This window comes from Amblyraja radiata, chromosome 1 (assembly GCF_010909765.2).
Source record: "Amblyraja radiata isolate CabotCenter1 chromosome 1, sAmbRad1.1.pri, whole genome shotgun sequence".
NCBI classification, from domain to species: domain Eukaryota; kingdom Metazoa; phylum Chordata; class Chondrichthyes; order Rajiformes; family Rajidae; genus Amblyraja; species Amblyraja radiata.
This window is the reverse complement of record NC_045956.1, coordinates 67,565,849-67,579,055: the sequence shown is the minus strand read 5'-3', so window position 1 is coordinate 67,579,055 and position 13,207 is coordinate 67,565,849.

The window sequence follows — 13,207 nt, the reverse complement described above, 5'->3', positions numbered from 1 at the left end:
GGCATAAATTGTTAAAGGGTGCAGGGTGACTTGGACAGGTTTGGTGAGGAGGATGCTATGAGGATGCAGAGTGGCTTGGACAGATTGTGAGTGGGCAGATGCATGGCAGATGCAATTTAATGTGGATAAATCAAGTTCAAGTTCAAGTTACATTTATTATCACATGCACCAATTGGTACGGTGAGATTTGAAATGTGAGGTTGTCCACTTTGGTGGCAAAAATAGGAAGGCAGATTATTATCTGAATGGTGTTGTGTTCGGAAAAGGGGAAGTACAACGAGATCTGGGTGTCCTAGTTCATCAGTCCACTGAAGGTAAGTATGCAGGTACAGCAGGCAGTGAATGAAGCTAATGGCATGTTGGCCTTCTTAACAAGAGGAGTTGAGTATAGGAGCAAAGAGGTCCTTCTGCAGTTGTACAGGGCCCAAGTGAGACCACACCTGGAGTATTGTGTGCAGTTTTGGTATCCAAATCTGAGGAAGGACATTATTGCTATTGAGGGAGTGCAGCATAGGTTCACGAGGTTAATTCCCGGGATGGCGGGAATGTCATATGTTGAAAGAATGGAGCAACTGGGCTTGTATACACTGGAATTTAGGATGAAAGAGAATCTTATTGAAACATATAAGGTTATTAGAGGATTGGTCACGCTAGAGGCAGGAAACCTGTTTCCGATGTTGGCGGAGTCCAAAACCAGGGGCAACAGTTTAAGAATAAGGGGTAGCCATTTAGAACGGAGATGAGGAAAACTTTTTTCACCCAGAGAGTTCTGAATCTGTGGAATTCTCTGCCTCAGAGGGAGGTGGAGGCCAATTCTCTGGATGCTTTCAAGAGAGAACTAATCGAGCTCCAAAAGATAGCAGAGTCAAGGGATATGGGAAGAAGGCAGGAACAGGGTACTGATTGTGGATGATCAGCCATGATCACAATGAATGGCGGCGCTGACTCAAAGGGTCTACTCCTGCACCTAATGTCTATTGTCTATTGAGTTCTTCCTATTCTCGGGATCATTTGGGCAGTGGAAATGTAGGAAAAATAGATATAATCCTTTTCTAGATACACACTCCCCATATACCAGATACCAAAATTCACCAAGCTTGACTAACAATCAGGGGCATGTATAGGAATATTTCCTCACAGTTATATGGAAAATATGTTGGGCGTCTTTATGGGATCACCTTGATATATATTGCTGAATCTAATAGTTTCATGTTCTGCCATGCTGAATGACATATGTTCCTTAATGCTATCCTTCTGCAATTAGACACTGAAAAACAAATATAGCCTTGACCACTGCATCGACATAAATGAACATATAGAATCCTAGTCATCACTTCAAGGGAATGGTGGTATTCAATGAACCAAACATGTTCAGTCATTTGAATTCTGCTAAATCTGTTTAAATAAAGTTTTAAGACCCTATTTTTGTGACCACGTGGCAGACTTAAATTAAGTATAACATCTAAGGCATCTAGCCATACTTAAGTTATTTTAACTGTTCACTAGGAGTTCCATAATCTCAAACCCAGCAATAACCAGCAGGTTTATAAGGATAAATAATGTTGCTATTCCTATTTGGCTGATATTAGGATTTATCAAACCATTTGTTCCCATCTGGGGCTACTGAGGAACCCTTCAACGGTGAATTGAACAGAGCTGACAAACAGCAGCACTCAACCCTTCTCGTACCTCATCTTAATTTATTCTTCTAGGATGGGGCCTCTCTTTATTCTTTATTTTTATTACTTACTGTCAGAGAATTAAAACAATTATAAATACATCTATCAAATCAAACCAATGATCCTACTTAAAGAATTAAACAGCTGGCTGCAGTTTATATATATTGACCAAAAGTGTGAATGGGTACAAAAGTCTTTGCAACTTCCTAAATTACTTCTCCAGGCATCTATTGTGAAGGCAGTTTCCACTTTTAGGATTTCCATGAGCATTAGCTATAGTTGGGCCACTTTGATGCCACAAATGTCTGTGACATTTATAGTGGTATGTTTTATTTTGACTTTTTATAAACAAAACTTTTATCCATGCATATGGCATCTTCATTAATTAACCAGTTAATATTTAACATATTTTGGCCTCATGCAGCTCCAGTGTGTCCATCAGAATAATAGTTACAAGAATCTAATGTAGGATAATAATTCAGTGACTGACATGAGGAAATGGCAATTCTTAATCCAACCACACTAAAGGGGCCAAGGGTTACATTTCCCCTGATGTCACCAGTCAAACTTTATTCACATATCTGATTGTTCCCTGGTCTGTTGTTTGATTAATACCACATGTCATGGTGGTACAGTAAAACAAGAAAAAGTAAAATGACTATCAATGATATTCAGCTTCCTGGTGAACTGAGGCTCATTTACAACCAATGTTATTTTGACTTCCATCCATCATTTGGAGCACTATGAATATAGCTTAATGAAACTAATTTTTATTCTGGATATCAAGGGTCAAGAGTGTTTGTGTAAAAAGGAACTGCAGATGCTGGTTTAAAACGAAGATAGACACAAAAAGCTGGAGTAACTCAGCGGGACACGCAGCATCTCTGGAGAGCAGGAATGGGTGATGTTTCGGGTCAAGGCCCAGCCTGAAGAAGGGTCTCGACCCAAAATATCACCCATTCCTGTCAAGAGTGTTCTATTGTCATATGTCCCAAAACAGAACAATTATATTCTTACTTGCTGCAGCATAACAGATATGTAAACATAGTACTCTGTAAACGCTATACTAAACAAAAAAAACGTTCAGTATACTTAAAAAATAAACAGTAATAATACAAAGATAAAAACAATGCCATTAAGTCTTTGTATTTCTGAGCTTATTTGGAGGTAGTGTTTAATATGGTTGTAGGGAATAACCTGCTCCTGAAAGTTACAGTTTTCAGGCTCTTATATCTTCTTCTAATTCGCAGGAATGAAATGAGCATGTGCCAGGGTGGTGTTGGTTTCTGACGATGCTGGCTGCCTTTGAGGCAGCAACTCCTGTAGATGCCTTTGTCGGTGAATACACAAGTACCCATGATGGACGGGGCAGTGTTCACCACCTTTTGCAATATTCTTCATTCCTGGACGTTCAAGTTGCCGAACCAGGCTGTGATGCAACTTCACTGTGAACTTCACTGTGCACTTCTAGAAGTTCAAGAGAGTATTCTTTGACATACTGAATCTCCTTAATCTTCTAAGGAAGTACAGCCGTTGATGGGCTTTCTTTATCATTGCATCGATTTGCTGGATCCAGGACAGATCTTCAGAGAGAGGCACGCCCGGTAATTTGAGATTTACGACTCTCTCTCACTATCCTGAGGATCCACAAGACAGGCTTGTGGATCCTTGACCTTCCTCTTCCAAAGTCAGCAATTTGATCCTTGGTTTTATTGATGATTGAGAGCAAGGTTATTATTCCAGCACCATTTGGTGGTCCCACATGGTAGGCTGGTCTGGAAAGATAGATCACATAGAACCCAAGGTGAGCTAAACAATTGGATTCAAAGTTGACTTGGAAGGAGTCAAAGGGTAATTATGATGTTTGTTTTTCTGATTGGAGGCCTGTGAGCAATGGTGTACAGCAGGGGTCAGTGCTGGGCCCACTGTTATCTATTTGGATGACAATTTTGTTAACATTGTTAGTGAATTTGCAGATGACACCAACATCAGTGGTGTAAGGGAGAGTGAGGAAGCATATCTAATCTTACAACAGGAAATAGATCAATTGAGCAAGGGAATGGTTTTAAAATGAAATTTAACTCGGACTAGTAAAATATATTGTACCTTGGTATGTCAAACCAAGGCAGGACTTACACATGAATGGTTGAGTCCTGTAGAGTATTGTTTAACAGAGAGGTCTAGGAGTACACGTGCATGGTTCCTGAAAATAGTGAATCAGGTGGACAGTGTGGCTAAGAAGGTGTTTGGCACACATGCCTTCATTGGGAAGGGTATTGAGTATAAAGGTTGGGACATCATGATAAAGCTGTACAAGTCATTAGTGAGACTACACTTGGAGTACTCTGCGCAGTTCTGGTCACCCGGCTATGGCAAGGATGACATTATGTTTGAAAAGGTGCAGAAAAGATTCACCAGATGTTACTCGAGTTAAAGGGAAAGGCTGGATAGGCTACGACTTTTACTTTGGAGCATAGACCTTAATGACAAATTCAAAATCATGGATAAAATAAACAGTCTTTTTTTGTAGATCAGAGAATTCTAAAACTAGAGGGATTAAGGTGAAAAGGGACAGATTTAGGAGGGACAAGATTTTTGGACAGATATGAATAGGAAGAGTTCAGAGAGATATGGACCAAACACAGGCAAATGGGAATAGCCCAGACTGTCAACTTGATTGGCATGGACAAGTTGGCTTGAAGGACTCGTTTCAATGATTCTTTGACTTAATGACCCTCTAGAAAAAAAATGCCACCTGGAGTGATTGTTTTTCCATAGTTGTGCCCCCTCACCGTTTAGTGGGTATTCTTGGTGCGAGAAAAGCCCAGCCCACCCGCCGTAGACTAGGGACTTGCCCGCCATGGACAGAGGACCCAAGCCATGGATCGGAACCCACTCTGATGACCCAACTCACCCAGTGTGGATTGCGGGCCACGGGAACTGACGCGGTGGGGGGGGGGGGGGGGGGGGCGGTAAGCAGACTGGCTACGGGAGGGAGTGCACTGCCTCGACGTGGTGTGGGCCACTGGAGGCCCTGCAGCCTCCTGGGGCTTGGCTGGACCAGGCACCGCTCCAAGAGGACAGATGCGGCCTGCAGTGATGGAGCAGTGGTGGAGGACACCATGGATATGCTTGGCCAGGCCAGGACAACAGACCTTCGTGGTCAGATCAAGATCCCTGTTGTTACAACAACTGGGACTTGAAAATGGCTTCAAACTGGCCACTGTATACTCTCAGTGCACTACTGCTATACAATTGTACTGTATCTGAGATGCTTGTCTAATATTTATCTAAGTATGTATAGTGATACTTGTTCTGAACTGTACACAAAAATGAATTTCACTGTTCCTCGGTTCATGTGACAGATAAACTACCATTGTAATCAGATAGCTATGCTTTGTGGTGGGCACTGGCACTCACACATTACAAAGCCCCAACGAAATTGATGATGATTCAGACCTCTACAGCAGAACCAATGTTGTTTTAATAAGCCACTGAACTATTTTCATCATTCGAAAGGATCAAAATTATATTTAACTTTTTAACTACTATTTTACTATAAATTTGTGACATTTGATTACAGTTAGAAGACTAAATCTTCGGTAAGCGAGTCTCTTTTGGTTAAGAAGTACCAGTGGACAGGAAAATGCCAGAGGCAAGTAACTATTTCAAGACTGAGTTCAGTTGTTGGAACTTATTTGTGGTCTGTTAGCTTCAAAGTATCAAGTCCTCAGATTACAAACTGTTGGACAGATGCTGACGAAGAAATGCTTCCTCTCGATTTAAAATTTATAACAGTCACTATTTAGCTTCCTGATGGTAACTACAAATCAGCTGTATTACAGAAAACACGTGTTGCTAAAGCAGGAAACAGAAGCCATAGGTCATTTTCTCCAAAGGTATTATCTCGCTGCGAGACTTAAATCAAAATCCACTTCCATTTCTCTACCAGGCATCCTCCTACAACTGACTTACACATGTTCTGTGGTTAATGTAAACAGGAAGGGCTGCTTCTTCAATGGCAGTTTAAACTAACCAGGAAATGGGCAACGGATCAGTCTCTCAGAAGTATGAGCATCGCCACAAATACACAGACATTACATCCGGCAATTCAAAAGATGAAATTAATCTGCATGAGAGTCGATAGTAATATAATCTAGAGTTGGAGGGTGTCATAGTGCTGGAGTACAGCTACTGATATTGTAATGCATGATTGACCTGCGCTATTTAACCTGTATGAAATCTGTAATTTCTTCATATAGCTCTACAGAGATATAGAGACAGGCCCTTCGGCCCACTATAACCATCAGATATTCATCTTTACTAATTCCACTTATCAAAGTATGGGATGTAGCTTTGATGATTCAAGTCATTTCTGGAAATTAAATGTCACAAGAGTCTCTGACTCCACCACCCTTTCAGGCAAACCATTACAATTTTCCACAACCCTCTGGGTGAAACAATTCTTCTTTATATGCTCTCTAAACCACTTCTTGATTATTTTTAAACCATGCCAAGTCATGGACATTTCTGTCATGATATTTATTTTAATATTTATATTAAATATTTTAGTGCTTTATTTGTCACATATGCAACTACACAGTGAAATTCCTTTTGCATATATTACACATGCGGGTGCCGACATTATTGGCGCCATTATTCAAAGTCCAAAGTCAAGTCGGCCCATGTACTCAATGTACTGGAGCAGTGGAAATGCTGCCTTTTTTCTAACAATCTATGCCCCTTGTAATTTTGTATTGACAATTTTAGCAGCCAGCCAACACTAACTCTGAAGTTGTTGACTATAACACATTTCCACACCACAGGGCTCGATTTTGTGAGTTCCTTCCAAGGTTCATGCTAGTTTGTACTGCTCCAAACAGCCTGCACTTCTTAAATCTGAGTTACATTGTCATGTGGCTGATGGAAGTTATTTTATTAGTCACTGCATCGTTCCACAAGCGATGTCACAGCAATTTTCCACTAGATCACTGGAGAGAAGTGGAAATTTTCCTCATCTAAGGGAATTCAGGAGATTCACCAGCTGTGCAGAGGGTAAGGACAACAGTAAAAATGAATGCAAGCAGCACGCCCCAAGGATCAAGATGCAATACTACAAAGTATTCTATGACTTGAGAAATAATATCAAGGTTACCACTCACTGTTTTAAACTCCAGCAGATTCAAGCCTAGTTTGTCCCATCTTCCATCAGACTTGCCGAGTTTACACGTTCTCCCTGTAGTCGTCGTGTGGCTTTCCTCCAGGTGCTCTGGTCTCCTCCCATATTCTAAAGGCGCGCGGGTTGGTAGGATAACTGGCTACGGTAATGGCTCCCCGGGTGATATGCGAGTAGTACAATCTGGATGGAGCTGACGGGAATGTGGAAAATAAAATGGAAGTACTGTAGCACACTCACCAATAGGATGAGCAATGTATCCTTGACTTTCCACACGAAGAAGTCACCTGGTATTAGGTTAACCACAGGTGAGAATCATTTCTCCTGATTATCATCAAATGTCCTTACTCTGTGGGAGTTATTCAGTGCCCCTCCATGTTAAGTTGTTAAAGATGTTATAGCAGCACATTTGGAAAGCAGTGACAGGATCAGTCAAACTCCACATGGATTTATGAAGGGGAAATCATGCCTGACTAATCTTTTGGAATTTTTTGAGGATGTAACGAGTGGAATGGATAAGGGAGAGCCAGTAGATGTGTTCTATCTGGACTTTCAAAAAGTCTTTGACAAGGTCCCCCACAAGAGACCAGTGTGCAAAATTAGAGCATGGTATGGTATTGACATGGATAGAGAACTGGTTGGCAGATAGGAAGCAAAAAGTAGGAATTAACGGGTCCTTTTCAGAATAATAGACAGTGACTAGTAGGGTGCCACAAGGCCTGGTGCTGGAACCCCAGTTTTTTACAATATATATTAACGATTTAGACGAGGGAATTAAATGTAACATCTTCAAGTTTGCGGATGACACAAAGCTGGATGGCAGTGTGAGCTGCAATGAGGATGCTATGAGGCTGCAGGGTGACTTGGATAGGATGGATGAGTGGGTAGATGCGTGGCAGATGCAGTATAATGTGGATACTTGTGAGGTTATCCACTTTCGTGGCAAGAACAGGATGGCAGATTATTAACAGAAAGGTGTCAGATTAGGTAAAGGGGAGGTGCAACGAAACCTGGGTGTGCTTGTACATCAGTCACTGAAAGTAAGCATGCAGGTACAGCAGGCAGTGAAGAAAGCTATTGGCATGTTGGCCTTCATTGGGAGAGGATTTGAGTTTAGGAACAAGGAGGTCCTACTGCAGTTGTACAGGGCCCTGGTGAGACCGCACCTGGAGTATTGCGTGCTATTATTGCTATTGAGGGAGTGCAGCCTAGGTTTACCACGGTGGAACTGACATATGATGAAAGAATGGGTCAACTAGACTTGTATTCGCTGGCATTTTGGATGAGAGGGGATCTTATAGAAAGATATAAAATTCTTAAAGGATCGGTCAGGCGAGATGGGGGAAAAATGTTCCCGATGTTGGGATGGTCCAAAACCAGGGTCCAAATTTAAGAATAAAGAGTAGGCCAATTAGTCTGAGATGCGGAAAAACATTTTCACCCTGAGAGGTGTAAATCTGTGGAATTCTAAGAAGGCAGTGGAGCTAATTCATTGGATGTTTTAAAGAGAGAGTTACCTGCATGCTTACCTTTAATAGACAATAGATGCAGGAGTAGGCCATTTGGCCCTTCGAGCCATTCAATATGATTATAGCTGATCATCCACAATCAGTACCCAGTTCCTGCGTTCTCGCCATATCCCCTGACTCTGCTATCTTTAAGACCTCTATCTAACTCTCTCTTGAAAGCACCCAGTGAATTGGCATCCACTGCCTTCCGAGTTAGAGAATTCCACAGATTCACAACTCTCTGGGTGAAAACGTTTTTCCTCATCTCCGTTCTAAATGGCCTACCCCTTATTCATAAACTGTGGCCTCTGGTTCTGGATTCTCCCAACATCGGAAACATGTTTCCTGCCTCTAGCATGTCCATTCACATAGTAATCTTATATGTTTCAATAAGATCCCCTCACATCCTAAATTTCAGAGTATACAAGCCCAGCCACTCTATTCTACCAACATATGAGAGTTCCGCCATCCCGGGAATTAACCTCGTGAACCTACGCTGCACTCCCTCAATAGCAAGAATGTCCTTCATCAAAATTGGAGACCAAAACTGAACACAATACCTCCACACTTCTGGGTTTTATAGTCCCTCCGGAAGGGGCATGGCCTTCAGGAAAGAAAATCTCAACATTTCTTAAACATTAATAAGTCTTTTATTTTTCATCGATGGGTAAAATCCTCTTGTCCTGACCAGCGGAGGGGGACTGAGTAAGATGGCCAAAAATCACAGCCATAAGTGGCAGCGTTTTTTCTAAAATCAATATACAGTGTAACATGAAGTGGTCAAGATGAGACTTTTAGTAATAGAGATAGCTGCAACGAGTCTGGCGGTACCCCACTAGTCACAGCCTGCCATTCTGAAAGGAACCCTTTAATCCCTATTCTTTATACCCTGTCCGTCAACCAATATTCTACCCATGTCAGTACCCTACCCCCAATACCATGTGTTTGAATTTTGCCCACTGATCTCCTCTGTGGGACTTTATCAAATGCTTTCTGAAAGTCCAGGTACACTACATCCAATGACTATCCCTTGTCCATTTTCCTAGTTACATCCTCAAAAAATTCCAGAAGATTAGTCAAGCATGATTTCCCCTTCGTAAATCCATGCTGGCTTGGACTGATCCTGTTACTGCTATTCAAATGTGTTCTGTTGTTCTTTAAAAGTTTCCCAATCCTCTGGCTTCCCGCTCATCTTTGCTATGTTATACTTATCTTCTATTTTTATACTGTCCTTGACTTCCCTTGTCAGCCACGGTCACCCCTTACTCTCCTTGGAATCTTTCTTCCTCTTCGGAATGAACTGCATCTTCTGTATTGTTCCCAGAAATACCTGCCATTGTTGTTCCACTGTCATCCCTGTTAGGGTATCTTTCCAGTCAACTTTGGCCAGCTTCTCCCTCATGGTTCCTTAGTCCCCTTTGTTCAACTGTAATACTGACACATCCGATTTTCTCTTCTCTCTCTCAAATTGTAGATTAAAACATCATATTATGGTCACTACCTCCTATTGGCTCCTTTACCTCGAGTTCCCTTTATCAAATCCAGTACATTACACAACACTAAATCCAGAATTGCCTTCTCCCTGATAGGCTCCAATACGAGCTGCTCTAAGAATACATCACGGAGGCACTCCACAACCCTTTCTTGGGGTCCAGCACCAACCTGATTTTCCCAGTCTACCTGCATGTTGAAATCGCCCATAGCATTACCTTTGGGTGGAGAGACTGGCTGCCGACAAGGCCAAGTACTTGAAGAGCTAGACGGCGAGGGGGTGCAAAGTGGCAGCGGGGCCAGTAGCAACACGAGACTTACCAGGCCTCCATCAGCTTCCAGCAGAGCGGGCAGCTGGGGCTCCCGTCTGACATGGTGCGTCGCTCCAGCTCCAAGAAGGACCAGCAGAAGTGCAAGTTCGTGCGGGAAGCGGCAGCCACCAGCAGTGCCCGCTGTTTCAAGGGCTGTGACAGACTGGACCAGCGGCTGCTGCCTGACTCTAGCGGCTGGGGCGACAAGCAGCAGGGGCCGGCAACGGGAGCAGCAACATCGGAAGGGGGAGAATTAGCAGAGGGTACAGAGGCTGCAGCAACCCAGTATGCACAAGTAACCACACCACTCCAGGGTTCACATGTAACCACACCAGCAGCACTCCAGGGAGAAACAGCAGCCTCACCAGCAGCATCCCAGGGTGCACAAGGAACCACGCCAGCAGCGCCCCGAGAAGCAGCAGCAGGTCGCCCCGAGGAGCCGCTCAAGCGGCGGGTTGGTGAAGGCGGATTACGGTGCTCGCACTCCGATCTCAGCTGCTGCTTCTCCCGTGCCTGCTCGGGCTTGAACAGTTTCTTCGAGCATTGTGGACTCGAGCCCGAGGTGATCGAGAATCTGGCGAAGGAGAAGTTTTCCGCCGACGCCGCCTTCAAAAGCCTTGCCCTCAAGTTTCGTGGCTTGAAAGGCCTGTCCCACTTGGGCGACATTTTTGGCGACAGCCTGAAAAGAGGTTGTCGCGTCGTGGTCGGGTCGTGACGTGGCGTGATGCGTGGTGATGCATGTAGTGAGGCGCAGTGACTCCCTGTCGCCCCTGGATTTTGGCATGTTTGGTATGTAGGGTTGGGGTTAGGGACTACAGATGGGCTGTAAAATATTCTTCCTTCAATGCATGGATTTTAAACTTTAATATATTAAAATTAATACAATAAAATCAATTGTGCAAATGAAAAGATGTCTCAGTCCAGTTTTATTTACAGATGTATTGGTCCGCTTCCAGATCCAATCACCATCTCTAACTTTTCACAGGGATGGATTCAGTGAGTGTAGACTGAACTCCCCTCTCCCCTCCATCCTCCCCTTTTGCCACCCCATCCCTCCTTCTCCACCCCCCCCCCCTCCCCCCCCCCCGACCCTTCTCCCCTCCCCTCTCCCCCCTTCTCCACTCCGCTCCCCTCACATCCCCTCTCTCCCCATTTGTGGACCCAGCCTGTGACAGTTAGGTCCCACTAAATGTACTGCCCAAAGGCCTCGTCATCTGTTTTAGTAACATTGACTATGGGATAAATGCAGACTTTAGGAACAACACCCCCCCCACCTCCCCGCCTTGCTTGAAAGTGGGTGGGGAGTATTTAGACTTAGTGGCCGGAGCAGGCGGGTGGCACTGGTACATTGACAACATTGCCTGTACCCAGTTGACAAGCCCGCTGCCTCTAGGGGTTTGGAGAGACCATTGGAAGAGAGATCTGCCTCTGGGCCAACAGTTTAGTTACCATGAAGAGCAGGCAGAACATTGGGGGTTCTAGTCCAACCCCTGGGGCCCCTGTGTCACATTTAGTTCAGAGATACAGCGCCCTTCAGCCCACCGAGTCCGCAACGGCCAGCGATTCTCCGCACACTGTCCCACACCCGCTAGGGACAATTTAGACTTATACCAAACCTATCAAGCTAGAGTTGGGGTTTCTTCCCGCACTACAAAGGCGCACAGGTTTGTATAAAATGGGCCGGCGGGGAGGGGGAGATGAGGGCCCGGCGGGGAGGAGAGGGGTGGTGTGGGCCCCCGGCGAGGGGGGGGGGAGGCGGAGGCCCAGCCGGAGCGGCGCTTGGTGTCGGGTCACAGCCGCTGCCATAACTGGGTTCAGATTCAGTGCTTCCTGAGGCCCGACGACGGGAGAACGGTTTCCACGGACCACCGGCAGCGGACCCGCTCCCTGGATGCACAGGCTGACCGGCGGCAAGGCTCCGACACCGCGGATGGAGGCGATGGACCAGGTCCGGGCCCGGAGATGCGGGCACTCCTTTTTTCCCCCCAAATCATCCTGCGGGCCGGATTGGACTGGTTTGATACCCCCAATAAAAAACAAACAGACTTCCCCTTCTGCAATGCAATATTTCATGCTTCCACTCACCCAGAGTACATGAGGCGTCGAGGCGATGCAGTGAAAATGGTGGTGAGCTGATCCCACCCGGGCCCACTGCACACGTGCGGAAAAACGGCGTCATTTTGCGTCGCTACTGCGTCATTGGCCTCCCCCAACTGCACAGGCGCGGATGGTCGCAAATATTTTTTTCCCACAAATCATCCCGTGGGCCAGAACCAGAATTTCCCGAATTTCGGGTAATTTCCTTCAAAGTGGAAACACTGAATGCCCTCCAATTTTTTTTTTTTTCCTCGGGATTTGTTTATTACTCTGGAAAAAATGGGGAGTGCGACCACACCCATCGCACCACCCCCCCTTCGGGCGGCCATGCCCTCTGCCCACCTGTCTGTCTTTTCGATAGGACGTATACCTTTGAATATTCAGTTCCCAACCCTGCTACTCTTGCAGCCATGTCTCTGTAATTCCCACAACATAATACTTGCCAATTTCTAACTGAACCTCAAGCTCATCCACTTTATTTCTTATACTTTGTGCATTCATATAATACTTTTAATCCATTACTCCCCTCACCTTTCACGTCGATTCCTTTTTCACTTGGCCATACTCTCCTATCCCTTCCAGAGCTTTCTGCCCCGTTAATTCTGGTGTCTTTCTTATCTTTTCTTATCTTCTCTTTCCCTTTAACTCCATCCTTATATCTCAAGTTGGTCTCCTCCCTCCCACTATTTAGTTTAAACCCACCCATGTAGCAGTGGCAACCCTGCCTGCCAGAATGCTGGCACCCCTCCTGTTAAGTTGCAACCTGTCCTTTTTGTACCATTCACTCTTCCCCCAAAACAGTTAGCAGTGGTCTAAGAATTTAAATCCCTGCTTCCCGCACCAGTTCCTCAGCCATACATTCAGATCTCCTATCTCCCTGCTCCTGCGCTCACCAGCATGAGGAACTGGAATCAAACCTGAGATAACAACCCTCGAGGTCCTGCT